Raw genomic sequence first — 14,777 nt, 5'->3', positions numbered from 1 at the left:
GGTCGTTCCAGTGGACATATTTCATAACAGATTACCTATTCTTTTTATATATATGACAATTATTGTTCAATCTGATACAGTAACACGTACCTATAATGTACAGTATTTTGAACAGCTTCAAATATATGGGGTCCGTAGTAATACCGCAAAGGATCCGCTTAGTGCACTAAGAACAAAAATGTGCACTAAGGACCTGATGGAATGATACAACTGTTACAAAGGACATGGCATATAAAAATAGGCTTTTAAAAATTCATAATTTTAAATTTTACAATTATACCTTTTTTTTAATTAGAAAGTTATCGAATGTGTATTCGACACGTGCCTAAAAAAATTGATTGTCACCTTTTTAGTGTAAAAGGTAGAAATTCACGTTCGCCCAACCTTGACCCGTTCATAATCTGCTAGTATACTGTTTAAACATGTATATATGGTATTTTAAATTGTTCTCTATTTTTTTCCCATTTGTTTGTTTCTGCCGTATTTATTCTGTCTGTTATAATTTTTACTTCTAAAGTAATACAGTATTTTCAACTCTTTTCAGTTTGGAAATTTTTAATCCTTTTAATTTTAAAAAGACAAATAATTGTGAACACTTCACGGAAAAGTGAGGATTTATATTTGGTTGCTTAACGTCCAGTTGCCAATACTTCATTCATTTTTCTGATGTCAGGGTCCATGCCTCACAGCAAGGTTTTATAAGGATAGAACATAGGCAAATGCAAATAGATTCTATTGACTATATCTTTGCTGCTTTGGTCTCTGCATGTATACATAATGATTCATTATGTTTTATGGGATACTTAACTTCTGTTCTACAAATTTTATATTAAAATATATTCTGATTTTTCATTTTTAATGAGATTTTAGTTTCTGTTGATTAGAGGCAGTACAAAAAACATGTTTTAATCATAATTAAGGTGAACCCAGCCCCCCCACCCCTGTCAACGTGACACCCAACCACACCGCTTGAAAATCTTGAAATATTTTTTAATGTTATCTTTACTATATGTTGAATAGGGTGACACGTTGTCGCTACATAATAACCAGATAAAATGGATCTTGTTTATACAAAAAATATTTCAAGATTGTGGTTTCTCAAACATATGGGAGCCACAAAATTTTGTTAATAAAGAATGGTTAAAAACTGTCATAAAGCAGAGATTGCTAGATCAATATATTCAGAACTGGAATTCCCTCATTCAAAATTCGTCAAAAGGTATAAACTACAAAAATTTTAAGAAAAACTTGAAATTGAAGAATATTTTAATATTTTGGACTTCAAAGACGCTATTGTTTTTTGTCGGTTTCAAACGACTAATACTAAGTTGCCGATTGAAACAGGAAGATGGCAAAACGTAATCAGAGAAAACCGCTTTTGCGGTCTATGTAACAATCGACAAATAGGTGACGAATATCATTTTATATTTGAATGCAAATTTTTCAATCAAAAACGAAAAAAGTTTTTAACTGCATATTTTACAAAACGGCAAAATACAGTTAAATTCTCTGAAGTTATGTCAAGTACAAGAAAACCAGTTCTGAAGAAGCTTTGTTTTTTTTATAGAAAATATAAATACTTGTGTTTGTCGGCCCGTGCTTGTACTCCTGGCTTGTAACTTTTGTAACATCTCTCGCTTGTTTTGTACATATTGTAAATATTAATTTTATTGTTGTATTTGTTATCTCTGTACCGATGTAATGCATTTGCTTTATGAGAATAAAGATATATATAGTAACTTCTTTTAAACTGTACAGCTCTAACAGAAAGTAGAAGAGCTTTTCTTAAACCTTACTATATAAGCCGAGTAAATGTTTTGAAATTCGGCAGTTTATTTATTTCAAAAAATATTCGTGTATTGAAAAATTTGTGTAAATTAATTAGAATTATCAATGTAGAAGTATGTTCTCCTGGTTGAACAATAATCTCTCATTCTTGTTGCTCGTTTTTGTGCAAACTTGTCATGCGCAAAATCTGTATGTTATTGTATGTAAAAATATCTTTCTTTGTACCATTTGCTTGGTTTTATAAGAAATAAAGAATCTTAAATATACACAAGTCATAATTACATTGGCCAGAGGGTAACTTGATAATAAGAGGATCAAAGGATTTAATTAAGACAATCCAAGACTGCTACCTCTATATTTTATTATACATATCTTTATTAGCCTCATTTAGGGTGATACAGCAATTGCAAAACGGGTAGATACGATCTGTAATCAAATAATTAAACTAATCAAAAGTTTATTTAGAGTAACCATATGCCGGATGAACAAAAAGTTTGCCATTTATTGAAAAACATATGGTTTTATATAACAAGAAAACTTCTCTAGTATTCTAAACATTTATCACGTACCCCCTCCCCCAAACCTCCGCTTCAAGCTCTAGATTCGCGCCTACACATTGTGAATTATATTTCTTACATCACGATGCTTATTACATTATAAAATAAAATGGTATTCATCTTCAATTGTTGAAATAAAGATGAATTGTTAAAAAAAAGCATTGACATCAGTTTTAAAGTTATTGTTCATAGGAGACAGTTATGATTTATAGTCTCTTTTTAAAACGTAATATAATTTTACCTCTTGGAGTTTTCTATATTACTTCTGTAATCGGATTTTGAAGAACCCCACGGACACCACATACTCTCATGCATATGTCACTCATTCAAGGTATAATGATAATATATGTAAACTCTTGTGTTGTTAACAAGGAAACGAAATCTCAAAAGCATTTTTGTCTCAATTTGTATCTCAAAATAGGGTTCTTTAATTTAAAAAAAAGCTTGCATAGCAATTTCCTTAAAAACAAAATATAACAAAGGCAAAGTTTTAAAACACAAAATTCATTTTTTTTTTTATTTTTCTTTCATAAACTTGAAATTTTACCACGCTAAACCGTTAGGTTTATTCAACAACAACCATCAATTAATCAATAAGTAACGATAAAAAGACAATTGTGTATTGGATTAGGTTGATTGAACATGATGATTAGTGAATTTGCAATAAGCCGTTGGTCACGTGCCCGTAGTGGCACGCGTTGATTAAAAAGTCATTTAACTTCAAAATTACAATATCTATTGATACCTAACTTTACAGATATGAGGTATTTAATCATATCCTCCTATATATCCATATTGTCTGTGATCTTAAAACATCGTTTTAGTGTCCTCAGAGACATATATACACATGTGTATATATGTCTCTGGTGTCCTTAATGCAAAAACTTTCTTCTTAGTCAGCGCCATTAAGAATTCCTTTGCGGTATTTCTACACACCGAAATATATGGCCTTATTGGTAAAATCAGTGGGTAAAATACCCACTGAAAATACCACAGTACTTAGTGTCACTAATAGTCAAATTATTGTGCCGTGAAAACTGGAAATGAAGTTTAGCGGGACATAGGAAATTACAAAAATATTAGAATTGTTTACTTACATAGTGTAAGTGGGATGCGGGAATCTAAAAAAAATAAATAGTAACTATAAAGCGAGATCCGTGAACAGAACCCCCAATGAGACCCCATTAGTTGTGGCTTATTTTTGGTCTTTTTAGCTAGTTTCCTTCCCCTATATTACTTGTAAGTTGATCGTTTTTGTAAAGCAGCACTCGAGGTCTGACAGTATATTACCAAGAAATGCACAAAATATTGAAAAAGAAGGTTTAGAAAATTTAAATAATGGTATGCACACACACTCCCCTGTCAGCACAGACAATTATATTTTTGTAAACGCGCCAAACTCATTTCTTCCACAGTGAGACAAGCTTTACAATGTTGATGGTGGTGAAAATCTAGTCCAAATAATTATGACGTCTTGCAAGGCTATTTTATTTCTGGAACGCTTTCCTCTGACGAAGCCGAAATGTGAAACCAAATCAACAAGAAGTCTAACATTTATAATAGAACTGAATATAAAACCGAAATGTAAATGGGGAATGTATCAAAAGACCAAAGAGCAGATAGCAGCCAAAGGGCACCAATGGGTCTTCAATGCAACGAGAAAATCCCACAACCCGAGGAGGGGTTCCTAACCAAAGACAAATGGGGGGGGGGGGGTCCAACTACATGTCCCCATTCAATACAATACAATACAATATGCTTTATTTGAAAAACACTCCGTCACATTGACATGTGAAACAAGAGGTAAATTACAAAATACAATCACATACAATTAAAAAAAAATAAAACAACTTAGAAATAAAATATATGGAAAATTACTTTATATTATAATATTTTAACATTATAATATTTTAGTTAACTTTGAAATAAATATAGACACATTTTTAAATAATAAGTTAATATTTGTCAATGACAGTTAGTCCTTTCATTTTTGCTTAATTCTGATATTTCACATAGTACTCTGGAATATGCTGATTTCTGATATTTTTTAACTAATAAAGAATAGCATTCAAATAAATAATGGAATTCATTGCCAATTGCAGTTAAACACAGATTGCATGTCCTTTCTTCTTTTGGAATGACTTATACCATCTTCCCAGCTCTACTGGGATTGTACATTGCAGCATCTTAATTTTGAAATATATTTACGTTCGAATGGTGTTAATTTTAAAATTCAAATGCATTGATCGTCCAATAAAGAACAATGTAAAAAGGGGGGTTCCAACATGTCCAACCCTCAGACCCTCCTGGATCCCTGACTGTGAGGCATGCTTTAGCTTGCCATTAAACAAAAATGTATACTAGTTGAGTGATAATGGACGTCATATTAAACTCTTTGATATTAAAAAGAAACTAAAATAAAAATCATACAAAGGTCACAAAGGCCATAACTTCTGGCTCCTGACGTGGGAAAAGTGCAAAATGCAGTGGGGATGAAAGCCTTTACTGTAAATTCCTGAAATTACAATTATATAAATCATCTCACATCTTTGCGCATTTCTTGAAATTGGTCATATTAATAAATGCATGCAATATTTTCAGAAAATTTCAATATATAGGCTTTTTAAAAAAAGTCAATCTTGTGCATGATTTATCAATGATTATACTTGCACAATTAACGCATGTTGTTCTCAAAACTAAGAGGTGTCTATGCTATTTATGATAATATTTTTGTGATTTGGTCTATTTTTCTTAAACTATAAGTAATAGGTCAACTATAATTGTTGCATTGAAGCCTTGTTAGCTGTATATGTCTGCCTGGCATGGTTCATCTGACATTGACCTCATTCTCATGGTTCATTAGTCTTTATTTATTTATCTTGGTTAATGTTAAGTTTATGTGACAGTTGTGATAAACATGATAAAGCTTTATACTTAGGACTATCAACATATTATCAATGATTAGTAAAAGAAGGCGAGACATTTCAGCGTGTGCACTCTTCTTATTAAACACACATTAATATACATCATGTACATTAAACAGCAAAAAAAAATATTGATGCAAGATGCCATTCAATAATAACTTTTACTCTTTTATGTATAGGACAAGAACTATAGAAGATACAGAGAAATTATAAACAGCAGAAATGATAGGCAATTTAAAATTTGCAGAAGCAAACTAAACCTAAATGGTAAGGCCACTTTTATTTATTTTTTAAAGTTGTTGAACTTGAAAGATGATAATCATGATTACTATAAAAATTAAAAGATGTGGTATATTAAATATGAAAACTATCATGGCTTTAAGAAAGCAATTGTAGGCCTGTGACGACCTTCAATAATGAGAAAATCCGTACTCTATAGTCAAAGAAGGCAGCTATAAAAGACCCAAAGATGAAAAATTGAAACAATCCAACATGTCCAAACTGTAAAACTAATTGCCTAGTTTATTACAAAATAAATTACAAAAAATAAATATAACCGGTATGAAACAACAACAACAACAACCACTAAATTTTAGTGTCAGACTAAACTTACAAAAACTACAGGCTCTGAACTTTGGACAGGCACAATAGGAATATGGCAACCTATGATGTAAATTTCCTGCAAACACAGACTGGACTAATGTAAATCAACTAATTTTTCACGACTACTTTATTTTGCGTTTTATACTTTCTAGTCTTACATCACAGCTAATTATTTTTCGCAAGGTTCAAGTTTACTTAATGAATTTTAATAAAGAAAGATACATATGAAAAACATTTATTGCTGTTTCTCTCTCCATTTATAACATTTTATTTGTTTATTTTGTGTATTTATAGGTGATCAGACATCTTGGTTTTCATGATCAATAGGTCATTACTGAAGAGGAAACTTTAAGTTGAAATTTATTTACAAAGTGCATAATTGGATTAATTTGAACTGGAATGTGTGCTTTCCTGCAAAAAAGAAACAGAAAATTTCATCATTATCACAAGATAATGCCAATAAACAAAATGGAGTTCTATCATAGATACACAAAAACACTATTGCATAAAAGCAACAACATATTATATATATTATTCGAAAGAAAGGAGAATGCAGAACAAAGGAACACCAGTTTTATCCACTCATTTATATCGCTCCCTCATATCAAATATACGGAAGAAGATCATTGAAGAACAATTTGCAAAAATGTTTTCTCTTAGAATTGAAGGAAAATGTTATAAAGTGAATGGAATAATGTATTCACTGAATTCTTATGTAGTGGATTGAAAACTGTACACAAGCTGAAACAGAAGAAAATTTTAATTTAAAATAACACGAAAAGTGTAAATTTTATTATTTAATCTGCAAATATCAGTGAATATATAAACAAATTCTTTAGAACACCACAAATGGTATGACATTCAAATTGGTTGCTTATTAATGTATTGCATTGAAACAATTACAAAGAAAACCGAATCATTTGCTACAAATTTTTTTTATAAATCATAGTTAAATTTTATAAAAAGTATGAACAATACCTAGATCTAAACAGTCAGACTTTATCAATTTTCAATGTCATTAAAATGTTGAGTCAAACATTTATGAAAGTTTTGAATATCATTTGCATCAACTATACAGTCTTGTAATAATTATATTCATACTGTTTGTATACATGGTATAGCGAAGAAATGTTTAACAAGAACAAATAAGGGAAATTTGATGTTCAGAAATTTCTTTAGAGGAAATTTGAAGAACAATGATTTCATTAGAGGACATTTGTTGTCTTGAAGGAAATCTTTTTCCCTTGAAAAAACAATTTCCCTTGAGGAAAAAACAATTTCCCTTTGAGGAAAAATCTTTTTCCTTTAGGGAAATTTGATTTCCCTTGAGGAAAACAACTATTCCTCTAAGGAAATTGTTGAAAAAAGGGGCATAACTTTTTTAACAGTGGTGCTAGAGCCAAACAATTTTAGGACAAATATCAGGGAACCAATACCAACCAAGTTATCAACTTCATTTTGACTTTAACTCCAAAAATTAAGGTGAACAACTTTTGCACTCAGCGGAATTGCAAACTTGTCCCGGAGACAAATCTGCTTTTCTGAGATGTTTTACAAGGTTCCAAAAATGTGTTATGCCCTACAGCTTTCCATCCAGCTAAGGCAAAGTATATTCTCTTTTATTCTCATATATCCAGTATTTGCAACAAATTGTAATTTTTCTGAAGAAAAAAATTCAAATGGAAAATAACGTTTGTATTGTAATATAGTATGTTCCCATGGGAAGAAAAATTGTTCCTATGTGAAAAAAAATTGTTCCCATGGGAAGAAAAATTGTTCCCATGGGAAGAAGATTTGTTCCCATGGGAAGAAATATTGTTCCCATGGGAAGAAAAATTGTTCCCATGGGAAGAAAAATTGTTCCCATGGGAAGAATTAATTCCCATGGGAACTTTTTGTATTCATCTTTTCCCATGGGAACTTTAAAGTTCCTATGGGAACTCTAAACTTCCCATGGGAAAAGTAATTTTTCCCATGGGAACTTTCAATGTTCCCATGGGAAATTTTAATATTCCCATGGGAATTATCAAATTTCCCATGGGAAATGTACTTTTAATCAGCTGCAGTGACAAGAGTGACAACAGTGACAAGTTGGGACATATGGCATTTTTTTAATTTTTCAATAATCTATCACTGGGCAAATTTTTTTTTTGATATCTTGTAAACCGATAAAGTCAGATTTGCCGATACCGGAATGGCAAATTTGTCCCGCACAGTGTTAATTATAACTTTTGGAAGACATGGTTAACAAAGTTGTGATGTGAGATCTGTATATAGAAAAAATCTTATAAGCCATATAATTACTAATACTTGCAACAGCAACTGGGTTAGAAAATGAAACTTTTAAGCATAAGCTTACTTGTCTAGTTCTTTTTTTATCGCCAAACTATTGTTTACATCATATATATATTTATCGTTTTGAACGTAGTTTTCATTTTTGACTTGTTTATATATAAAAATATGTATATCTCTGCCTATGTGTAGTGACAACTGCAAATTATACCTTGTCCATCGGATTTCTTATGATTAAAAAATACCAGGCGTTAGAATATGTATAAAGTGCCTAGAAAATCAACTTAACGATGTTAGAGTAGATTTGATTCGTAACTTCCTCCCCGGCGCCGGGGCTGGAACCTGTACTTTGTATTTCTAACTTCTACAACAACGCCTAGCATTGCACAGAGACCTTATTCCCTCCCCTAACGCTAACTTCTACGACAACACCGCCTAGCATTGCACAGAGACCTTATCCCCTCCTCTAACTCTTAGAGGAGGGGATAAGGTCTCTGTGCAATGCTAGGAGTTGTTGTCGTAGAAGTTAGAAATAAAAAGTACAGGTTCCAGCCCCATCGCCGGGGAGGAAGTTACGAATTAAATCTACTCTAACATCGTTAAGTTGATTTTCTAGGCACTTTATATATATATTGTTCGACCTGTTAGTCAAATGCGTTTTGTTTAAATATACTTTTTCACTTTTTTGGTCTTTTTGAAAATGTTGTTTGTGCTGTTTTTAGACCCTTCTACAACGAAATTTGTTTTACATGCACACGTATAAAAATTGCGGTTTTTATCCAACGCAATCATAGGTTTGAACGTAGTTTTCAATTTAGACTCGTTTATATATCCTTTACTATAAATAATTTATCTGACCTGTAACAATAACATCTTCATGCCTTATATATCATGTACTGTAGTACGCCGCTAGATTAAAACTGACGAGGAAAGGTAACACACGGCCAGCGAAAGTTCTCTTTTTGAGAGCCCAGGTGGTCGTGTGGTCTAGCGGGACGGCTGCAGTGCAGGCTATTTGGTGTCACGATATCACAGTAGCATGGGTTCGAATCCCGGCGAGGGAAGAACCAAAAATTTGCGATATATATAAATGTCTAAGAATATAACTTAAACACGCTAATTTTCTAATAGATTTTAAATAGAAATACGCAATATTTCGCTAAACAAATTAGCTTCATCAGGCGTGTGCATCTCTCAATGTGAAATTGGGAAATTGGGTGAAACCTTGAGGGATGCACACGCCTGATGAAGCTAATTTGTTTAGCGAAATATTCCGTATTTCTATTTAAAATCTATTACAACATTAGCGTGTTTAAGTTATATTCTTAGACATTTATATAATTTTAATTCAGTAACTGTATCAGTTTATTTTCACAAGCTGATCCACGCTTAAATAGATTGGATGTTGATTGTTGCTATTTTTAGACATTATATATATATTGTGGCCAAGATACGAAATATTTAGAAACGGGTAAAAAGAAATCATTTAAAGATGGCAAAAAACTTCATGTGAACGCCAATATGACTTGTAAGACAACAAACCTTATTTACTGCGTCACATGTCCTGGTTGTCACGAAAATTATATTGGACAGACCGGGAATAGCCTCTGTGAACGGGTGCGAGTTCACAAAGAACAAATAAAACACCCACAATACAGAAATTCGCCAATTAGTGCCCATCTTGACATTTGTGGTAAAAAGCATTTTCAAATAATGCCTATTTTTAAATGTAGACGGGATGAAGCATATAGAAAAGAGATGGAACGTTATTTCATAACAACGTTCCGATCAAAATTAAATCCAGAAATTTTTAATAACAATGGCGGAACGTCATAAACCTCCTTAACGACGTCGCCTATAGCGACACTACATCAGTTATCCTGAAGAGTCCCAATGGAAGGATGAAATCGATAGAACGGAACTGTTAACTTTTTACTTATTTTATTATTTTATTTAATGAATATATATATATATATATATATATACAACTCGTCTAAACATCAACCCAACAATGTTAGATCTGTAAATTTGCTTTCGCAAATTTTTGGTTCTTCCCTCGCCGGGATTTGAACCCATGCGACTGTGATATCGTGACACCAAATCGCCTGCACTGCAGCCGTCCCGCTAGACCACACGACCACCTGGGCTCTCATAAAAAGAGCTTTCGGTGGGCATGTGTTACCTTTCCACGTCAGTTTTAATCTAGCGGCGTACTACAGTACATGATATATAAGGCATGAAGATGTTATTGTTACAGATCAGCTAAATTATCTATAGTAAAGGATCCTACAAATTAATGTAATGTACAGTCACAGAAAATAATTATATTCATAAGTTCGTCTGAGTCAGTGACAACTCTACAACAGATGTATCCATCGGATCGCCATCAATGATGGTGATACATGGCTGTGTACATAATGTATATACAACTCGTCTAAACATCAACCCAACAATGTTAGATCTGTAAATTTGCTTTCGCAAATTTTTGGTTCTTCCCTCGCCGGGATTCGAACCCATGATGGCGATCCGATGGATACATCTGTTGTAGAGTTGTCACTGACTCAGACGTACTTATGAATATAATTATTTTCTGTGACTGTATATTACATTAATTTGTAGGATCCTTTACTATAGATAATTTAGCTGATCTGTAACAATAACATCTTCATGCCTTATATATCATGTACTGTAGTACGCCGCTAGATTAAAACTGACGTGGAAAGGTAACACATGCCCACCGAAAGCTCCTTTTTTGAGAGCCCAGGTGGTCGTGTGGTCTAGCGGGACGGCTGCAGTGCAGGCGATTTGGTGTCACGATATCACAGTAGCATGGGTTCGAATCCCGGCGAGGGAAGAACCAAAAATTTGCGAAAGCAAATTTACAGATCTAACATTGTTGGGTTGATGTTTAGACGAGTTGTATATACATTATGTACACAGCCATGTATCACCATCATTGATGGCGATCCGATGGATACATCTGTTGTAGAGTTGTCACTGACTCAGACGTACTTATGTATATATATATATATATATATACAACTCGTCTAAACATCAACCCAACAATGTTAGATCTGTAAATTTGCTTTCGCATATATATATATTTTATTTAATGAATATATATATATGTACATATATAGTGTCTAAAAATAGCAACAATCAACATTCAATCTATCTAGTTGTGGATCAGTTTGTAAATAATTTTGATCGGAACGTTGTTATGAAATAACGTTCCATCTCTTTTCTATATGCTTCATCCCGTCTACATTTAAAAATAGGCATTATATGAAAATGCTTTTTACCACAAGTGTCAAGATGGGATCTAATTGGCGAATGTCTGTATTGTGGGTGTAATATTTGTTCTTTGTGAACTCGCACCCGTTCACAGAGGCTATTCCCGGTCTGTCCAATATAATGTTCGTGAAAACCAGGACATGTGACGCAATAAATAAGATTTGGTGTCTTTCAAGTCATATTAGCGTTCACATGAAATTTTTTGCCATCTTTGAATGATTTCATTTTACCCGTTTTTAATTATTTTGTATCTTGACCACAAACACCGCATCTTGAATCTCCGCAAGACTTTATTTCAAAGTCACTAACCTTCGGTTTGAACCGAGCTCTGGTTAAGTGTTTCTTTAATTTGTTAGGTTGTCTTCGGCTGTAGATTAAGTTTCCTTCCGATATCAATTTTTTCATAGTTTCACTTTCGTGTAGGATCGTAAGGTTTGATTTATTGTATTAAAAACGTTTGGTAAATACGGGTCATGTGTACTAACAAACGGTTTAAAAAGTTGGTTAGAAATCTTTTGTTTTGCTTTATTCTTAATCCTTAGTCAATTTGTAGTTAAAAACAGCCTTTCTGAGCATAATGCGACTTATATTAAAAATTTCACAGCTCAATTTAAACTGACTGTAATGTATGACAATGAAAGAAAATACTTGAAAATTTCATTTTGGGCTACAGGAACATAAACTTTCAATATCAAGATCAGTTTTTGCTGATTTTCCTTGTTTGTTCTACTACTTTTAAGACTTTCAACAATTTTTGCAATGAATTTAGTAAAAAATCCAAGGTATTGAAGTGTCAAGGAATATTGACCCCCTTTTTTCATCTGGTGTCAGTAAAGTACTACAAATTGATCAAAAGTGCAGTCATGGTCATTTATCTGTTTTTATTTACATCAGTTAATAAAATATAAGATATATTTCATTTGGAATAATAAATGGTATTTTTGTGAGTTTCTGCAGTGTTTACATTAGGCTATGATATCTGCCAAGTACATAGTATGAAGCAATGATATAAGGGGTAAAAATCAAATAATTTCATTAAATCTGCAGGACAAAATTTGTTTGGGGGTAGTAAATAACCTATGTTTTAATGTTTAACACCACTGAAACAACTTTCTGTGCATTTATAACAATTTAGGACATTTTTTTTTATATTAAAGCATATTGCCAGGGTGAGAAAAGCTAAAAATAGCACAAACACAAGGTTTAGGCTCTAAATTTGCAATATGTGACATTTTGCCCCCAAAAAGATTGAAATGTGGCTACTATTATTTCAAACGATCAGTTAAGACAAAAAAAAAACAATTGTTTTCACCACCGTCGGGGCAAAGAGAGAGACAGATGGAGCAGTGCAAATCGTGAGCTATAATATGGAAAAAAAACAGGCGCACCGGCTATGATTACCACGGCTTTTATTTTTGATAAGGACGGTATGATTGGAAGTGTTAGGTTATGTCGTTTAAGCCTGAAAATCGTGTCTAAAACCATTGAATTGAGTTTTTGAGGCAGGTGACGACTTTCCCAAACTCGGCATCATAGATCTGTTCATCATTAGCTAAAGCAGAGCTGATACATTGCTCAACCAAGGACTTTTTGGACTGGGGCAAGGTATCGTGGTGGTTTTTTTTTTTGTTTTTTTTTGGTTACATGCCTAGAAATTAGTGTGAGATCCATTACGGTGGTAGCATTCAAGCAAGCTAGAAACCCCAGAGGAATGGTGGCTATAAGACCTGTACCGGACAAAGCTCAACCCAGGGTACTGCTGGTTAACACCAAACTAACCACAGAACAAGCATCCAGTGCTACAGATACAGCTTTGTCCAGACGTTTATAGGCATTCAAGGTAGTTTGATACCTTCAAATTTCTGCATCGAGTTGATTCGACACACATTGTCGGTACCAAGAATCTAAATCGTTCATTTATTTTATAGGAGCATACCGAGGAGGGGAATGTTTTTGAAGGGACTGTAAGCATCTAAATATAAGATCAGAACGGCTCCGTCGTGGAATTGCTGACCACGCTCCAAGTAGAGTCCATACCCATAGGTAATCCGGGCGTTTGGGGATTTGAGGTAGAGACCGTTGCCACTGGGATTCACTGTGTAAACGCAAGAAGATGAAAACGGATAGTGAGATGTTCGATTCACCTCTGAGATCGATGAGCCATCCGTCTTGATCGTTGAGATATGTTTGCATGTGATTGCTGGTTCGCAAGATCACTGGCAAGTATACTACCAAAAGGTGCTTGGGGGTTTGAATGATTTTCATACCAGGACCGTCTGCGGGAAAAAAAGCTGTAGATTGAAGACTGTTGTGTACCATTTACATAACTTCATGGTTGATATCACCATTCACCAAAATGCTGTTGATTCTGATGATATTTACAATGTGCTCCCCTTCTGTATAACCGTTTGTGATCATTCCGAACGCGTAAATCTGCCACTTGGATCCCAAGACGGTGTTGATGTTATTGACAACTTTGAAGTCTACTTGATAGAGTTTGGCGAGGGTCAGCGTTGCTTTAGGGTCGCCCGGTTGGCATCAATGATGATCTTCGTTTTGTGTTTGTTGAGTCGTAGCTGTCGCTGTATTTCATTGTTGATGTCTTCGATGTCATAGGAACCTGTGCTCAGTGCGATGGAAAACCAGTTGGCACCATCATCGGGAGAGTAGCGGAAGGAATGGTTACCTGTATACATATGAATGTTAGGGGTGGAATTATTGGTTTTCAGATTTACTAATGCCATCTCGTAGGTCTTTGATTCCTTGAGTTGCAGTGGAGGTTGAACCGGGTAAGAATTTGGCTATCGTTTCCAGAAACGATGAAGGAAAACCCATGCTTGGGGTTGGTGATTTTAGCAATTGCTGAAACCATGTGTTATCCATTTATTTATGGTACACCATTGTCACATATTTTTGCTTCCACTCTTCGATACCGTCATACTTCTCAGTTGTTGATCACAACGATCGCATAGACTTCGGAAGGGCGGCTGGCAAAGAGGAGTTACTTGTAGGTGAATTTTATCCATTTTTTTACTTTTTGTACACGACGTTCATCTTCTGACTATCGGATTCAAATGGACTGGTGACTCACATCAATGACAAACAGTAGATACAGATCGTTGAAATCGAAGGGGTTAATAATGATAAAACGGTCCATGTTGAAGAAATTAGAACTCTGCGACATTCTTGTACTCTCTGGCGATCTTGGTTTGTGTGAAACTGGCATTGAAGTCTACCGCCAGGAAGCATTCTGCGTTGAGGGTGAAGTAGATAGTTCGCAACCAGCAGTGGTCGAACACGGCTTCATTTTAAGTCCGAT

The 14,777-nt window shown here is 33.8% G+C and overlaps 1 long non-coding RNA gene across 1 annotated transcript; it reads left to right on the top strand.

Annotated features, from left to right (window-relative positions):
- Positions 1 to 3,512: 3,512 nt before the first annotated feature.
- On the top strand, positions 3,513 to 8,087 carry LOC139503698 (uncharacterized). Its single transcript, XR_011659171.1, has 3 exons — positions 3,513 to 3,686; positions 5,449 to 5,536; positions 6,167 to 8,087. It is a non-coding gene; the product is annotated as an uncharacterized lncRNA (long non-coding RNA).
- Positions 8,088 to 14,777: the final 6,690 nt, after the last annotated feature.

This window comes from Mytilus edulis, chromosome 14 (genome assembly GCF_963676685.1).
Source record: "Mytilus edulis chromosome 14, xbMytEdul2.2, whole genome shotgun sequence".
Classification (NCBI taxonomy): domain Eukaryota; kingdom Metazoa; phylum Mollusca; class Bivalvia; order Mytilida; family Mytilidae; genus Mytilus; species Mytilus edulis.
The sequence above is the reverse complement of the archived record's forward strand: the minus strand, read 5'-3'. Positions and strand labels throughout refer to the sequence as shown.